Source organism: Nicotiana tabacum, chromosome 18 (assembly GCF_000715075.1).
Source record: "Nicotiana tabacum cultivar K326 chromosome 18, ASM71507v2, whole genome shotgun sequence".
In the NCBI taxonomy this organism is placed as follows: Eukaryota; Viridiplantae; Streptophyta; class Magnoliopsida; order Solanales; family Solanaceae; genus Nicotiana; species Nicotiana tabacum.
Window position 1 is genome coordinate 35,838,240 of NC_134097.1, and position 19,766 is coordinate 35,858,005.

Consider the following 19,766-nt stretch of genomic DNA (forward strand, 5'->3'; position numbering starts at 1 on the left):
TTCCTTGTTCTCCAGGTGGACGCCTAATTACTGAATCTTCAACTGTTTTTCCTTGTTTTCCAGGTGGACGCCTGATTATTGAATCTTCAACTACTTTTCCTTATTCTCCAGGTGGACACCTGATTGCTGATACTTCAACTGTTTTTCCTTGTTCTCCAGGTGGACGCCTGATTGCTGAAACTTCAACTATTTTTCCTTGTTCTCCAGGTGGGCGCCTGATTGCTGAAACTTCAACTATTTTTCCTTGTTCTCCAGGTGGACGCCTGATTGCTAGTACTTGGTCATGCTCTTATTTTAACATCTGTGTTGTTCTCCTTGTTCTTCAGATGGGCACCTGACTTCAACAAAAATAGACAAAACAAAAGAAAATTTTCTGCCCCAGTTTGGTAACTGGGCGCATCTGTGAGTGTTAAACTAAATCATATTACCAAATACTACTAAGAATTTGAAAGCTAGGTCCCATTATCCAGGGGGATCCTGACAACTCTTAACTAAACGACAATTTTAAATTTAAGCTATATCTTTTAAAGGTATGACTTCCGCTAAATCTTGTTATCTGAGAAGGTCTTAAACTATTCCCTGTTATCCAGGAGGGTCCTGACAACTCTTAATTAAACGACAATTTTAAAGCTAAATTACATCTACTGAAGGTGTATCTTATGCTAAATCTTGTTATCTAAGCCAGTTTTAAACTACGTCCCATTATCCAGGAGGGTCCTGACAACTCTTAAATCAAGTCTTATCTTTAAGAGTGACAATTTTACGGCTAAATTATATTACCCTACAACAGAACTTATGCTAAACCTTGTTATCTAATGGAGATCTCAAAGCTAGGTTCCATTATTCAGCAGGGTCTTGAAAATTCCTAATTGAATCATATCTTAAACATGCGAACTTTCAAACCATCTTATTCCTTGGGATACATTTATGCTAGATTTTACTACTCATGACTATTTTAAATTTTAAACTAGGTCCCATTTTCCAGGAGGGTCCTGAGAATTTCCGATTAAATTGGGGAAAAGGTGGAAAAAGATGGTGTTTCTTCTTGGGGGAAAGGTTGAGGAAGCAAAAAATCATGACTACCAACCCGGGAAAGAAGAGAAGTCAGAATCTGTGTTCTCATGGGGTAATGTCCAAAGTGTATCTCCAACATGCAAACTTTGGAGCTCTACTTATAATCCTCTATGGTGCATTTATGCCAAATTCTGCTACTCATGATTATTTTGAATTTTAAATTAAGTCCCATTTTCCAGGAGGGTCATGAGAACTCTGCGATCAAACCTGCCTGGTACTTGCTCTCCTTACGGATGATTTCCTGAAACAAAATGCTATCTTCACCCCTGTTTCAAATCAAAGAAAATTTTGTCAGTTTAAAACGTGGCGACTAGTTGTGACATTCTTGCTGGAGGTGGTTTTCTCTTTGTCATTTTTTGCTTCGTCCAACTGACTTGAACTGGTCGAAAAGACTGTTTTGACCTTCTGACTGATCCTTGACTACAGGATCCCCCAACTATTATTCTCCCCTCCTGACCTTCTGCCTGAACCCATACATCTCCCACGACATTACTGAACCATTCCACCGCTATAACCTTTGGTTACACCCTATGTCCCACTTTTCGTCATATTATCTCCGGCATGTTCTAGCCGCATTTTGCTTTGTGCAATTTTGAGTCTGGTAGTACACTTTGATATTCCTTCTTATTTGTTGAAATAAAGCTAACCTTGGAAGAGCTTTTAGAGGACTAAGATTAACAGTAATGAAAATGCAACGATTTAAGAATTAAGAATAAAGAAGAAAATCCAAATTTGGATGATTGTTGGAGATAGGAAAAAAACTTATCTGAGTGGAATCACTGGCACCAATGATCATGGCATGATTTTTGGATTAATCAACCCAGTCTATTAACCAACCTCTTTTCCAATTGTTTTGTTCCAAGATTTCTACAACCCAATTTTTATTTTCCGCCAACTTACGAACCTTGTTCGACTTGTAGTGCCCTGAAGGGTTTTCACCGACAAACCTCTCTCCTTTTTTTATTTCTCAATTCCTTGTCGCCTCATGGTGCCCGCGAAGGTTTTCACCGATAAGACTCTCTCATTTTCATTTCTTTTTCTGATTGGACTAGAGTGTTACCCTGATATGAATCACCTCCATTTGCTAGATTTTGGCATTTCTCAAAGACTGATCAGAAGGTCTTTCTTTGGGTCGTAATGTGGGCTTTTAGATGGGGTTAGAAAGAAAGGGTATCAAAGGCTCAAAACAATTTGACATGGGTTTAAAATTACAACTTTTGGAATCACATTTCACAACTTCTGCCCCAGTTTCTTGCTTGGGGATCTTTGGATATTTTATTTTACTATGACCGAGCCGTAAGGCTGCCTACGTATCCTTAATAGGAATCAGGTCAAACGTAGTTCACACTTAAATTTCCTCGTTGTTATCTTGTACTTTCTCTTTTTACTTCCTTTCTTTTCTCTTTTCTTTTCTTTCTTTTCTCTCTTTTTGTTGTTGATTCCAAAAGAGGGGTATGAAAGAAATAAATAAGGCTCAAAAGGGGAGACAAAGGGTAAAGTGTTTAGATAGCAGAACAAATTGTCTTCGTCATTTCAATCTTCGAAACAATGCCAAATACAAACAATCAACAAATATACCAAATAAATCATACATAATATCTCTTGACTACATCAGAATTGATAGTCATGTCTATGCATTTTCCTTCGATATCTGTTAAACGTAAAGCACCATTGGACAATACTCTAGTCATAATGAATGGCCCTTGCCAATTTGGGTCGAACTTGCCTTTTGCTTCAGCCTGGTGTGGGAGAATACGTTTCAGCACTTGCTGACCTACTTCAAAATTCCGGGGACGTGCCTTTTTGTTGTATGCTCTTGCCATTCTCTTTTGATATAACTGGCCATGACATACTGCTGCCAATATTTTTTCATCAATCAAGTTTAACTGCTCCAAACGGGTTTTGACCCACTCATCATCAGCAATCTCAGCCTCAGCGATAATTTGAAGGGACGGGATTTCAACTTCCGCAGGTATCACTGCTTCAGTTCCATATACCAACAAATTTGGAGTTGCACCTACTGAAGTACGGACAGTAGTGCGATAACCCAGCAACGCTAATGGTAATTTTTCATGCCATTGCCTGGAACCTTCTACCATTTTCCGAAGTATCTTCTTTATGTTTTTGTTGGCTGCCTCAACTGCTCCATTTTCCTTGGGACGATATGGGGTGGAGTTGCGGTGTGTAATCTTAAACTGTTGGCATACCTCTTCCATCAAATTGCTGTTAAGATTAGCACCATTATCCGTGATGATCACCTTTGGGATTCCGAATCGACAGATGGTATCTAAGTGAACAAAATCAACCACTGCTTTCTTGGTCACCGATTTGAAGGTTTTGGCCTCAACCCACTTGGTGAAATAATCAATGGATACCAGAATGAACCTGTGCCCATTGGATTCTACTGGCTCGATTGGTCCAATGACATCCATACCCCAAGCAATGAAGGGTCATGGTGCTGACATTGTGTGCAATTCTGATGGTGGAGAATGAATCAAATCTCCGTGTATTTGGCACTGATGACATTTGCGCACAAAACGAATACAATATCGCTCCATGGTGAGCCAATAATAACCTGCTCGGAGAATTTTCTTTGCCAGCAGATGTCCGCTCATATGTGGTCTACAGACTCCCGAATGTACTTTAGACATGACAGTCGTAGCTTGTCTAGCATCTATGCATCTTAACAATCCAAGGTCTGGAGTTCTTTTATACAAAACTCCTCCACTTAAGAAAAATCCACTTGCCAACCGTCGAATTGTTCTCTTTTGATCCCCCGTGGCTTGCACTGGATATATCCCCATTCTGATGTACTCCTTGATATCATGGAATCATGGTTCGCCATCAAGTTCTTCTTCTATCATGTTACAGTAAGCATGCTGGTCTCGGACTTGAATATGCAAAGGATCGACATAGGCTTTGTCCGTATGGTGCAACATTGATGCCAAGGTAGCCAAAGCATCGGCGACCTCATTATGGACCCTTGGAATATGCCTGAACTCCACTGATCGAAACTGTTGACAAAGATCATGCAAACATTGTCGATATGGTATGAGTTTCAAATCACGTGTTTCCCATTCTCCTTGAATTTTATGTACCAAAAGATCCGAATCTCCCAAGACCAAGACTTTCTGGACATCCATGTTTGCAGTTAGCCTTAAACCCAAAATGCATGCTTCGTACTCAGCCATATTGTTGGTGCAATAAAATCGAAGCTGAGCTGTAACAGGATAGTGATGCCCTGTTTCAGAAATAAGCACAACTCCTATTCCGACTCCTTTCATGTTGGCAGCCCCATCAAAGAAAAGTTTCCAACCTGGTTTTCCAATTTGCTCCAGTTCATCGATATGCATCACTTCTTCATCGGGAAATTAAGTTCTTAATGGCTCGTAATCTTCATCGACTGGGTTTTCGGCTAAATGATCGGCCAATGCTTGGGCTTTCATTGCAGTCCGAGTCACATAGATGATGTCAAACTCTGTGAGCAATATCTGCCACTTCGCAAGTCTCCCTGTCGGCATAGGCTTTTGAAAGATATACTTCAACGGATCCAAGCGCGAAATAAGGTAAGTAGTGTAGGATGACAAATAATGTTTCAATTTCTGAGCCACCCAATTTAGGGCACAACATGTCCTTTCTAGATGAGTGTACATAACCTCATAAGCCGTGAACTTCTTGCTAAGATAATAGATGGCCTGTTCCTTTCTGCTGGTGATGTCATGCTACCCCAGTACACAGCCAAATGAATTTTCCAAGACTGTCAAGTAAAGAATCAAAGGTCTTCCTGGTTCTGGCGGAACCAGCACGGGTGGGTTTGACAAGTATCCTTTTATCTTATCAAATGCTTCTTGACACTCATCAGTCCACTTGACTGCAACATCCTTCTTCAGGAATTTGAAAATAGGCTCGCAAGTTGTCGTGAGCTGAGCAATAAACCTGCTGATGTAGTTCAACCTCCCTAACAGACTCATCACTTCAGTCTTATTCCTCGGAGGTGGCAATTCTTGGATGGCTTTTATCTTTGATGGGTCCAACTCGATGCCTCGCTGGCTGACTATGAATCCCAACAGCTTTCCGTATGGAACACCAAACGCGCACTTGGCAGGGTTAAGCTTGAGGTTGTACCTACGAAGTCTTAAGAAGAATTTCCTCAAATCTCCAACGTGGTTGTCCTGATGCTTTGATTTAATGATCACATCATCCACGTATACCTCAATCTCCTTATGTATCATGTCATGAAACAATGTAGTCATTGCTCTCATATAAGTTGCCACGGCGTTCTTCAAACCAAATGGCATTACCCGGTAGCAATAAGTTCCCCACGGCGTGATGAATGTCGTCTTTTCTACATCTTCTTCATCCATTAGAATCTGATGATACCCGGCATAGCAATCCATAAAAGATCCTATCTCATGTTTGGCACAATTATCGATCAAAATGTGGATATTGGGTAGTAGGACGTTATCCTTCGGACTTGCTTTGTTGAGATTGCGGTAATCGACGTATACTCTGATCTTGCCGTCTTTCAGTGGCACAGGTATGACATTAGCCAACCAAACAGGATATCGAGTGACCCGAATGACCTTTGCATCCAACTGCTTGGTGATTTCTTCTTTAATCTTCACACTCGTATCAGTTTTGAATTTCCTCAACTTTTGTTTGACGGGAGGAAACACGGGATCGGTGGGCAATTTGTGGACCACTAAATCAGTGCTCAAGCCCGGCATGTCGTCATATGACCATGCAAAAACATCTTTGATTTCGATGAGTGCTTTGATTAACTCTTCCCGGATCTTTGGCTCGATGTGGACACTTATTTTAGTCTCTCGGATGTTATCTGTGTCTCCTAAATTGACAGCTTCTGTATCATTTAGGTTGGGTTTGGGTTTTTCTTCGAAGTGAATAAATCCTTACTAATCTCTTCGAAGGCCTCATCTTCATCGTATTCTGATTCGTAATCACAATCTACTTCTTGAACTATTATTTCGGAATCAGATTGATTTTTAAGACTGGGTTGAGGATTCCTTATGCATGCCATATCACTAGAGCCAACGTAAAAAGAACTGTACAGAAAAGAAAAGAAAAACAAAAGAAAAACTATCAGGACTAATAAAGAAGGGGAAACCGCATTTCATTGAATGAAACAAGGTTTGCACACTTCAAACAGACTGAAAGATAAAAATCTGGATTACAACCCTGGAATGATCTAGACAAACTTAAGGAAAATCAAAATAAACTACCAAGACTCCTTTTGAATGGGGAGAGGAGTGGCTTTCCAATTATTAAGCTTTGTTTCTGGCCCAACGAATTGAATTTCTGCGTTGCTAGGACCTTCACCACTTTCCACCATGTTCACACTATCAAACAACTTTTCAAATCTTTCAATTAACTCATCGTCAGGATTAATCATAGAACTGGGAATTGTTGTTACCGGGCGACTTTTGGTACCGGACTTGACAAATGATTTGGAAAGACGTGGGACTGGCTTTGGAAGGATCCATGCCTTCTGTTTTAGCTTTCTGGCCTTTCTTATGTCTGCGACAGTGGGCTTGAATCCCAAACCAAATGTTCCCAAGTTTTTGGAAAGAGACACCGGCTGTATGATGCCTTGCAAAAATGAGCCCAAACCTTTACCTAGTACAAAACTATTCTTTAACATCTCATAGGCTACCATGACTGATGCGGCGGTTATCTTTGGATTTGGACTGTATTTTCCCTCCGGAACTTTCTCTACCAACATCGAGTCAGAAACTTGGTAGACCCATGGTCCCTGGTCACCTTCCACCTCAATGACTAGTACAATGGCATTGCTGCGAGCACATAAACTATCTTCCCCATGCACAACTATTTCTTGTCTATCCCATTCAAATTTGACTATCTGGTGTAGTGTTGATGGGACTGCTTTAGCGGCGTGGATCCATGGTCGACCTAAAAGTAAATTATAGGAAATAGCTATATCCAGCACCTGAAACTCCATTGTGAAATCGACTGGACCTATCGTCAGCTCCAGCACTATGTCCCCAACCAAATCTTTACCTCCGCCGTCAAATCCCCGCACGCAAATACTGTTCTTATGGATCCTCTCATCTACTATTTTCAACTTGCTTAGAGTGGAGAGAGGACAGATGTTTGCACTTGACCCGTTGTCAACCAATACCCATGTTACCACAGAGTTTTCACATTTTAATGTGAGGTAAAGAGCTTTGTTGTGCTCAGTACCTTCAATAGGCAATTCATCATCAGAAAACGTGACTCTGTTTGCTTCGAAGATTTTGTTGGTTATTTTTTCCAAGTGATTCACGGAGATCTTATCGGGAACGTGTGCCTCATTCAAGATCTTCATTAAAGCTTGACGGTGCTCGTCCGAATGGATCAATAGTGACAATAGGGAAATTTGAGCGGGCATCTTTCTTAACTGTTCCACGATAGAGTAGTCATGTAGCTTCATCTTCCTCGAGAATTCTTCTGCTTCTTCTTCAGTTACGGCTTTATTTATTAGTGTTGGATTATTTTTAGCTCTTCTTAACTCCTCGGGAGTAAAACACCTTCCCGAGCGAGTTAAACCCTGTACTTCACAGATTTCTTCTTTGACTTCCTTGCCTTTGTACATCACCGTTACCCGTTCGTAATTCCATGGAATAGCCTTGCTGTTGATTATTGGTAACTAGGTTACTGGCTTGATAATAACCCGATCTGCGCGGGCTCCTTCCACGATTATGATGGGTTTGCTGGCCGCTCCCGGTACAATCACCTTTACCCCTCCTTGTTTCGTTGTAACTCTACTTAAAGACCCCTTCTCTATTGTCACAGATGGCTCAACACTCTTTTTGCTCTACTTGAGCACCAACTTCTCATCTGCTGATTGTTCATCTGTCTTGACTCCACTAGACCGAATCATCATGACGGTCTGTGATGGATTCTTGGGTTCCCCCTCCGCATGCACTATTTCGATCATATTTGCCTCTTGATGGGCTGGCATCGGATTCCTGTTGATATTTGGTGCTTCGGGAGCTTGAACTTCAATTATATTGGTATCAATAAGCTCATGTATCGCACTTTTCAAGTGCTAACACTTTTCTGTATCATGACCCGGAGTACTAGAACAATACTCACAGCTGACAGTATAGTCAAGATTCTTTGGAAGAGGATTTGGCAGTTTGGACTGTATCGACCTTAACATATCTAGCTGTTTTAGCCTATGGAATAGACTGGTGTATGATTCTCCCAATGGAGTAAAGGTTTTCTTTTTCTGCAACCTTTCATCCTTGAGTGCTTGACTAGGCCTGAAACTTGGTCCTGGAGTGTTTTGGTAGGCTCGTGGATGTGGATAAGTATTTGGTAGGACAGGATCATGCCATTGAGCGTGGGCAGGAGGTTGGTTGTATGCTTATGCATGGTGGACGGAAAAATGAGGTTCTGGTGGGGGATAGTAGTATTGGGGTGGATTGTGGTGATAAGTTTGTTGGTGGGTCGAGGTTGATTGTAGTGGTAAGGTGAACCTCTGGATCCGGACCAAGTTACTGAATCAACCATTGCCGCTTCCTCTCTTTTCTTCTTCCCAATCCCTCCTATGCTGCCTTGAATAGCCTGAGTAATTGCTTTGATAGCCGAATAGCTCATGATTTTATTCGACTTGAGGCCTTCTTCTACCATGCCCCCATCTTTACTACTTCGTTGAATGACTTTCCCACAGCTGAGACCAAATGGCCATAGTAAGTAGGTTCCAAAGCCTGTAGGAAGTAATCTACCATCTCACTTTCCTTCATTGGGGGATCTACTCTTGCTGCTTGCTCCCTCCATATGAAACCATATTCTCTGAAGCTTTCACTGTGATTTTTCTCAAGCTTAGTCAAGGACAGTCGATCTGGAATGATCTTAAGATTGTATTGGAAGTGACAAGCAAATACTTGCGCCAGATCATCCCATGTGTACCATCTCCCATGGTCTTGGCGGGTATACCATTCCAATGCTGATCCACTCAAACTCTGACTGAAGTAAGCCATTAACAACTCGTTTTTTCCTCCAGCTCCCCTCCTCTTGCTGCAAAAACCCCTCAAGTGGGCTACTGGATCGTCGTGCCCGTTGTATAGATCAAATTTGGGCATCTTGAAACCTGCCGGTAATTGCACATTCGGGAACAGACATAGGTCCGTGTAGGCCACGCTGACTTACCCTCCTAACCCCCGCATGTCTCTGAATGATTGTTCTAAGCTTTTAACTTTCCTGAACATCTCCTCTTGTTCGGTATTTTTGACTGGTTTATCCGCTTCTATCGGGAGGTCAAAGCGAGAAGTATATGAATGGGTTTCTGGAGCTTTGAAAGTGGGCTCCGAAGGGTAGTATTGGTTGTCCTGGGCCTGGAACATAGGTTCGCTAGGAGATTTGTGGAGTGTAGCTGGTGGAGGTGCTACGAAGATAAGAGTTACTAGTGAAGGAGAGTATGGAATTGGTTTAGGGGGTGGAGATTGTGGTGTATGAGAAGTGGTGCCCCGGTAGTGCTGGTAAATGGGAAAACTCGGGGTAGATCGGTGGCAGGATAATCTTGAGTCTGAGCCGGTGGTGGGGTGGAATCAGGGTTAGCAGGGTAAGCTGGGGGTGATTGTCCTTTAGACCAGGCCTGATACATCTCGATCATCTGTTGCTTAAGTTTGAGCATCTCCTCTTTCATTTTACTGACGTCCAACTCCTCTACCTCAACACTTGTGTCGACATCCGGGATAGACATGATTTCTGGTATTGGTCCTTTTGATCTGGTTTGGTAATGATAATGTGTCAGTATACTCTAGATAAACTAACTGCTTGAATTCTGGAAAACAACAAACTTGTTATTTTTTAGAGTTTAACACATATGTAATTTCACGTTGGGATGCAATGCACCTAGGCAATTAACCATTTTCTATCATGTATTTGCTCGGTTGCCTGTGTCGTCCCATCTTTTCCTGACCTTTCCCTTTTATTGTCACTCACGCCTATCTTTTATTTTCCTCCCATTTTCATTTTATTCTTTTCTTTTGGTTGTGGTCGAATCTTATGAAGATTGACTACGTATCATGACCCTGCATGAATCAGACCGAGCGTAGTTCTGGCGGAAACAATTATTAATACTCTTATTTATTTTAACAAACGAAACAATACAAAGACAGAAATGACATTACATTTGGACAACACTTTAAGAAAATGGTTTTAAAAGACTCAACATAGACTTAAACTAAAACATGACTATTATATGAAAAGTTCCAACAACTATGACTACGCTTCACTCCATAATCTTTCGCTTTTAATCACTGGAACATCTGCTCACGGTGGGGCTTGACCCGGCTGACCTCCTAGTGTATGGTACATCCTCTCTAACTCCATTGCAAGATGATGGGCAAAAGTAGGTGCGTGCTCTAGAAACCTTTCATAATCCATCCCTTGGCAGTTCACGTAACTTTGTGAAGTATAAACGGCCAAATCATGGATTTGTGCTTTGAAATCTTGGAGATTTTAGTCTTGGTTTTGCAATCGCTATTGGCGAGTGGTGGCTATATCTCTTATGTGGTCTTCACGATCTAAAGCTGACTCAAATTGAGCTTGAAGTCTGGCTTGATCGAGTCTTGCTTGTGCTTTCTCCCTATCAATATCTGCGTGTTGATGTTCTCTATTGTACCTTCTCATTTCTTCTAACTGTGCATGAAGTTGAGCTACTGAATGTATCCAATGGTCCTTCTCTCTCTTGAATTGAGCCATTTCTTCTTCGAATCTCATTACTTGGCGCTCCTTACTTGATTTGGCCTCCTCATTTAATTGTAAGATTTTTTCCTTAGCTTTGTCTAAGGCTTTTTCAGTCTTTGTCAAAATGGAGTCATAATCTTGCATTTTTTCCATCAGATTGACAATGATTTTCTAATCTTTCCAACTTCTCACTGGCGCTTCAGAGGTTTTCTTTATCTGCTGAAACTGAGCGCGGAGAGTTTTATTCTCACTAATCAGACTCTTCTTTTCACCTTCTGCTTCTTGTGCTTGTAAGTGTTTCTCCAAATTGAGGTTCCTCAGGCTTTCTTCTAAGGCATGAATAGTTGCTTTTTACCCCCTTTCCTTTTCTCCCCAAGCCATCCGTTCTTGGATTTTGTCATCAAAGGCTTGAACATGTGGCCTTTTTATGGGCCTTCTAGGATCAGGTTCTGGTGCATCATCCACACGGGATCTTTTCTCAAACCACCTAGCATAACCCGGATTTATCTCACCTTTCGCAGGATCTGGAACTTGGGTATCATCTTTCAAGTATCGACAACCATTCCAAATCTGCTGGATTAAAGCCTCAGGGAGAGTGGCTTCGGGGTGTAGTTCAATCACTTGCGCACGCAAATCTTCATCATCAGGCACCACTTGGTATCTCCCCAACTGTCTTAGAACTCTCTGTGGCGCATACGGTTGGATGCTTCTTAAACCCAACAGCAGCAAATAACTCTTCAAGGTTGACATGTGTATCACCTCTCTTACCGGGAGTCATCCCAAAGTCTACTCAATTTGACTCGCCATTAAAGATCTTAAATGGGATATCCAGGCTTCCACCCCTTCTGGAGATTTATAATCTTTTATTCTTTCTTCATAACTCTCGATGAAATTGTCCTTGCTTGGACCATACTGCATGAACTTGGGGTGATGTCGGAGATGTTCAGTCAACCACATTTGCAACAAAATATTGCAACCTTCGAAGAATTTTACCCCGGATTTACACAAAGTCAATGCCCGATAAATGTTTGAGAGAATGATCGGGGCAAGAGTGTGATGTTCTTTGGTAGTGAGGACTTGTACGACTCTGGCTATACGAATATCAATTGTCTGCTCTTTGTTTGGGAAGACCATGATTCCTAGAAAAGCTACCATGAAAGCGAAGCGTCGGTGAATCTGCCAGGTGTCCTTGTTTTGTTTGTTAGTAAGGCCCTTTTCATGAATTTCAAATCCAACCGGCTTTCCGAACCTTGAATATAGGAAGTTGAAAGAATAACACCCTTTGACAACATTGCTTTTTCTGATTTGATTACTGATATTCAGAAGATCAAAGAATCAGTGTACTGAGGGAACCTTTGGGAATATAAGATTCTGGTTTCTCAAATCTCCGTCAAAACCGAAATATCCAGCTATTTCTTCTAATGTGGGAGTAAGCTCGAAATCAGAGAAGCGAAATACATTGTGAATAGGGTCCCAAAAAGTCACTAGTGTCGTAATCAAATCATTGCGCGGTTTAACTTTCATAATATCTGTGAGAGCTCCCAAATACTTAATGACCCATTTCTGACCATCTTCTCCTAACTCATGCCACCACATCTGAAGCCGAAATAGAAACTCATCTACATTTGTGAACGGTGGGTTTTGGATGGTGCTCATTTTGTACCTGTGAGTGATTTTAATTTAAAAAAAAATCAAGACTCATTTTGAAAAAAGAAAATCATTAAAATACAATTCATATATATAAAAAACAACACTTCGATGAAGAAGATTTAAAGGCTATGTTTACTAGCCGGCAATATTTTTATTTTTTTATTTTTTTGAAAGAAAAAAAACGACTAAAGGCGGTTGTTCTTGCAAAAACAGCCTTCCGGCGCCCTTTGGGGACATTCGGCATATTTTAGACAAGAATGGCATCACCTTAGTTATGACAACACAATGACATTTATGTACCCACATTTTTAATTATTTATTATCTATTTATTTTTATTTATTTATTTTTATTTTTATTTTTTTAATAAGCTGGGCCCGATGTGGGTTGCCTACGTATCTATCATCCGGCGAGAATCAAACTTACGTAGTTCGTAATAATAAAACTATTTTTTTAAAAGAAACACAACATTTCCTTTTCTTTTCAAGAATTTCAAAATATTTTGGAATTTTTTTTTCGAAAACAGCCAATTTTCGGTTCTCACATTGATTCTCCTTTTCTAACTTTTCCTTATAAGCTGGTCAACATGAAAATCCGAAACAAATGAATGCACAAGTAGAAAGTAAAATGCATCAGGATGGTCTTTTCATTTCGGGTGCACCTGTCCTAGACAGACCCAACCCCTGTGTTGAGTCTCCGAAGTCAAATGCACATGATGCAAACAAACGTTCCTACTAGGGATCCGACATGAAGCTGAGTTATTCTAAGTGTAAAACCTGGGGTATACTGTTCTAGACCTGGCTTACCCAAGCGGACAGCTTGAACCGAAGTGGGGGCAACGTACCGGGAGCACGAAAGTCTACCCGGCCTAATTACTTGGCCCAACTTCGTTCTATTTGGTATGACTTCTAACAGAAAGGTGGGCCACGCGCACGTGTGCACCATAAATTCAGAAGACTCAGAAAGAAGAAAGGTTTCGCAACAGTTTATATATACAGTTCAGATAATATCAAAACGGTAAAAAGCACAATTTCGCACATTAAGCACAAACATATGAACAAAACTAGGTAAAAAAAATAAAGCCAAATATAACAATTATTCTAAGCATAAATTCTTGAACCCTGAACCAGAGATTCTGGGTTCCGTACCCAGCGGAGTCGCCAGAGATGTCACACCTCCTTTTTACACACCTGAGGGGTATATGGGGAGTTTTTCCAATTAAAGTGACATTATTCGAAATGAGATTATTTAACTATTTCAGAGTCGCCACCTGGGATAATTTATGGTGTCCCAAGTAACCGGTTAAAATCCCGAATCGAGGAAGCTGACTCTTATTTAATGGTCACCGAACATAGAAATCCGGGTAAGGAATTCTGTTAACCCGAGAGAAGGTGTTAGGCATTCCCGAGTTCCGTGGTTCTAGCACGGTCGCTTAGTGATTTATACTTGGCTAAAATTGCCTAATTACTTATTTTAAAAGCTATGTGCATTTACCTTTTACCACTTTTAATCACTTGATTTGTTTGTAATTAAAGAATTGAGTTACACGTACGTATACTTTTTTCTTTTGGCGCGTCAAAAAATCATGTCATGCAAACGTGTGCACAATTAATAACGCTTGGTTTATTTATATTAAGAAAGGTTTGGTTGAAGTTGCGCGAACACATCCCTCGAGTTACTTTTTAGAATTAAATTTGCAATTATGTTACGCGAACGTATACATAATCACAATACTAGTCTAAATCGAGCCTAAAATAAACTACGAATATTTGTTATTTTTATATTTAGGGTGTGGAATTTATATGAGGGCCATGTGTGATTTAATGATGGATGGCGCCCCTCGGACTATAGTGCCAATTTTATTATTACGAAAAAAAAAGTTAGATCGAAGTTGCATGAACGCATACTCCGATTTGTTTTTTTTTTAGAATTGCGAATGTGTACACAACCACAATTGTATATTAAGCGCGCCTAAAGCAACTACACGTTTTTAACTTTGCGAGGGCCATAAAAATTTACTAAATGGCATGCCTTGAATTCTAAGGATTTTGAAAAAATTAATAATATGAGGGCCATGCATTTTAGGATTTTATTCGGCACGACACGCCTCAAATTATTCCAAAAGGACTTTATTCAATTAAAATAAACTACGGATGTTCATAGACTATTTAACTAGATTTTCAGATTATTATAAGGTCAAGAGTGTTGGATATAAAATTATCTTTGGAACAAATGTATGATTTTAGCTATATAGAGTTGTCAAGTTATTAGAAATTTAAAGAACTCGGGTCCGTGAGCCTCGTTATGGATCGGGCTTCACAAAAAATCAACCACTCAGCCCAATATTACCTAACAATCAAGTCCAAATTCTCCAACCTCCTCTTTTCTTATTTATTAGTTTATTCCACTAACCCCAACTGATTGCTTTACCAACAAAACCAAATCCAGCATCTTAATCTTAAACATTTAGCATCCAAAATATGATAAATATTTTATAACTACACAATCCTATTTAATAATGTATGATAAATACAGTAGTTTATAACTCACAGTGATAAATATGACAAAGCTGCAAGAATACAAAATAACCAACCTCTAGATGTGTAATAAACACTCATACAATATGATAGAGCCCTATTAATTAGTTTCTACAAATCAAAAGCAATAAAACTACACATTTTGCCAATATTCATGCTTGAATCCAAATTTAAACTCAAACAATAACCTAAAAAAAACTCAAAAAGCCATTCACCTTCATCCTTACCGAACAGACCCGAGTATCCCTAGGCCTTTTACATTCAAGCAAAACTAATTAGAGTCCTATAAATAAATGACAGTATCCAATGGCATATTTCATTACACATGAAGAACCTAATTATGAAAGTATAGGACAGAGTAATCTATGAAAGTAAAGTTAGATTATGGACCACAACTTAGTGTTAAGCTAAAAAATAAATTCCATTTCAACTCCAATTTGAACATCAATTCTACAAGTTTAAGAACCAGTACCTGGAAATTAAACAAGAAACAAAGAAATGTGAAGTCAAGGACAAGAAGCATAATATCAACAACAGGACAACAACAATTTAACACCAGCAAGGAAGCAGCCTAGCCAAATTAAGTTCAAAAATAACAGGAGGCTAAATCACTCGAACAAACAACAGAACAAACTTCAGAACTAAGCCTCCAAACCCAATTTCGAATCGTTTTTGAACTCTATTAACCAAGTAAACTCTTCAGGGAGCAAAAACTTAAGAAAACTACAAAGATTGACAATGGAACAATAAACTTTTTTTGCCCTTTTTTTTTGATTTTTTAGTTCTTAAATATCTTTCTTTGTTCTCTCTTTTTGACTCTCTCTTCTCCCTCCCTGTCCAGCTATATTCTTCAACCTTTTATATGCATTCAATTAGTGCAATCCCCATTACGAGTGTCTCTTCCCTTATTTTAATTATCCCCGCTAACTTAGTTTCTCTAAATTAATCAATTAGTGTCACTCCCATTATCAATATCAGCTTTTCATTTCTTAATTGTCCATTTAACCTAGTTAGTGTAATTCTAACCCTACCACTATTTAGAAGCTTCTCAATTAGGTGAATATCCTTTTTATTAAACAATTCTTAAGCTAATTCAACTAAATGGGTTCAGGTCTAAATATTTTGAGATTACAGTTTAGCATACTTTATTGTAAGAGCATCTAGGAAAACTAATCAGAGGCAGACAACCACGAACACATTTAAGCAACTATAGATATTTTCAAAATGAGTAAGGTAACCACAAACTCTAAATATTTACAAAACCATTAGAACAGTACCATCCAAACAAAGCATTAAGAAAAATGGGAGATAGACCTGAAGAAACTTTCAAATTTATTGAGTTGCGGCAATTACACGGACTGAAATGAAGCAACAACTATAGCCGGACCACACATATGCAAACGAAATCAGCAAAATCGAACCTGAACTTCGGATTTGAACCTATCTTCCAAACTCAGGCAAAACATCAGCGGCAAATTCAAACAGGAACCGCAAGCGAAATCGAGACCTCGAACCGGAAACCTCGTCGAATTCGGAACAGGCTGCCTTCGATGGCGACCTCCACACGATTCAAACTTAGAAATGGCTCCAACTTAGATTAACTCGATGGTTTTTTTTAATCGAAAACAGACGGACAAGAGAAACTATGGAATACGAATCAGTAGAATTTGAACCCAAAATCAGACTTCGAATTTCCTTACACGTTGTTGTTGTACTCATCTCCTTCGTCCGTCCCTCTTTGGATCTATTTTTTTGTTTCTTTGTTGTGTTTTAGCCAAGTGAGATCGAAACCAGTGCTTATTAGTTCGCTTTTTGTTTCTTCACTTCATTTTCTTCTTTTTTTCGCAAATTGTTGCTAATTTCCTTTGGGTCTTTAGTTGTTAGGTTCCGGGGATGGGTCGTTTGTGGTGAAGATGAGGTGTGGAGAAGAAGATGACTGACGAGGGGCTGGGGTTTTTTGCACTGTTGCGGCAGATTGGGATTGTTAAGGTCTAGGTTAGTTTAAGATAGGGATCAGGGTCGGGTCTAGATTAGGGTGGGTTTGGACAGTTTTTTGGGCTGGACTGTGGAAAATTTGACTTGGGCTTGAAGAATTAAATTAAAATTTGACCCAATTCCGATTTTTTTTATCTTTTATTAATTCTTTTTCTTTTCTTTTCTTTTTTCAAAAATTAAACTTAAAAATCCTAAATTAAATTATAGAAGACCTAAATTAGCTTAATATTAATTAACTTTAAATAACACCTATCACAAATAATTAAACACTTAAATTAAAAGAAAATCACACAATTTGACCAAAATACAAAAATATGTTATTATTTTTTTTGAATTTTCATTTTTGTAAAACACCTAATTATTAATTAATTCAAAAAATGTAAAAAATTAAATCTTAAATGCAAATGCTATATTTTTGTATTTTTAATGCATTAATAAAATTAAACATGCACACAAATATATGCAAACAATCAGGAAAATCACACAATAATTCCTAAATAACACATAATTAAAGCCAAGACCTAATTTTGGGAATTATTTTGGAGTAATTCGTATGAGGCAAAAATCACGTACTCACAATACATACCCTTGAAATTGTTATAAATATATTATGGATGTTCATTTAGTACTCCGTTGTAAATAAGCTTCCTGAAGAAGCTTATTCATATGGGACTCCGCCGTAAATATGTTTATCTATTTAGTAATCTATTGGAAATAAGCTTCCTGAAGAAGCTTATCACTTTGGTACCCAGTTATTGATAAATATTATCCCCGGTAGAAGATTATCCATACCGAATGTAATAAGCTTATCCATTAAGTACTCTGTTATGTATAAACACTGCTCTCAGTAGAAGATTATCCATATCTGGTATAATAGCAGCTTACACAACAGCTTGTAGTAGCAGCTTACACAGCAACTTGCAGTAGCAGCTTGCGTAGCAGCTTACACAACAGTTTGCAGTAGCAACTTCCTTTCTTCTATAAATAGAAGATATTTCAGTTCATTATGTACACCAGTTTGAATTCGAATAATATAACAGTTTCTCTCTACACTTATCTTTACTTTACAGTCTTTATTTTATAACACGTTATCATCACGAGACTCTGCCATCTCGAGCAAATATTTTGAAAGTATCTGAGGTAAGAACTTTCTTTTCCTAAATAATGTCAAATCTTTCTAAACTTGAATTTGTAGCCCTGGATATATCGGGCAAAAGCTACATGTCTTGGGTGCTTGATGCTGAAATTCATCTTGATGTGATGAGTCTGACAGATACCATCAAAGACAAAAATCAGGCATCAAACCAAGATTGTGCCAAAGCAATGATATTCCTACGCCATCACCTTGATGAGGGCCTGAAAATGGAATATCTTACTGTTAAAAATCCAGTAATACTGTGGAATAATTTGAAAGATAGATATGACCACCTGAAGATGGTCGTTCTTCCACATGCACGATATGATTGGACTCATCTAAGGCTACAAGATTTTAAATCTATAAGTGAGTACAATTCTGCTATGTTCAGAATTATTTCCCAATTGAAATTATGTGGTGATAATATTACTGATCATGATATGTTGGAGAAAACTTTCACCACTTTTCATGCCTCGAATATGCTCCTGCAGCAGCAATATCAAGAGATGGGATTTAAAAAGTATTCTGAACTTATCTCACATCTTCTTATAGCCGAGCAACATAATGGGCTATTAATGAAAAACCATAAAAGCCGACCTACTGGTTCTTGTCCATTCCTTGAAGTGAATGAGACGAACTTTCACCAAGCTAAACGTGAAAGAGGTCGTGGCCCCAATCGTGGTCATGGCCATGGTCGGGGAAGAAACTTCAATCATGGTAATAATAATGCACCAAAGAAGCCTCCTCACCACCAGCAGTGGAAAAGGAAGGAACAAAAGTATGAAGCGGTGCAAGCACCAAATGCAGAAATGCATGCTATAGATGTGGAGGAAAAGGGCATCACGTACCTGTCATATGCCAAAACACCTGGTTGAGCTTTATCAAGCCTCCCTGAAAAAGACAGAGAAAAATGCTGAAGCAAATTTTATTTCTGAAGATAATTTAGACTCATGCATTTGGATGTAGCTGATTATTTTGCACTCCCAGAAGGAGAAACAAGTCATGTAATCGGTAGTGAATCTGTAGAAATGTAAATATTTTATTTTTTGTTGTTTGTAATAGATAGTAAGGTTATGTAATTTTTGTACATAAATAAAAGTTATGCTTTGATAATGATTTTTGCTATAATATATTTTATTTATGTCATTTTGAAGAATATGGATAATCCTCAAATTATGTTTGGATCAAAGACAAATCATGAAGATATTTGTGTTATTGATAGTGGAACAACTCATGAAAGATACAAAGCTCGCCTTGTTGCACAAGGATTCTCACAACGACCTAGAGTCGATTTTGATGAAACATATTCACCTGTTATGGATGCCATAACATTTCGATATCTCATCAGTTTAGCACTACATGAAAAGCTTGAAATACATCTAATGGATGTAGTTACAGCTTATCTGTACGGTTCACTTGATAATGAAATTTATATGAAAATCCCTGAAGGATTTAAAATGCCTGAAGCAAAATCTCAGGAAATGTATTCAATCAGATTACAAAGATCTTTGTACGGTTTAAAGCAATCTGGGCGCATGTGGTATAATCGCCTTAGTGAATATTTGCTGAAAGAAGGTTACATAAATGATGTTATTTGTCCATGTATTTTTATAAAGAAAATGGCATCAGAATTTGTTATACTTGCTGTTTATGTTGATGACAT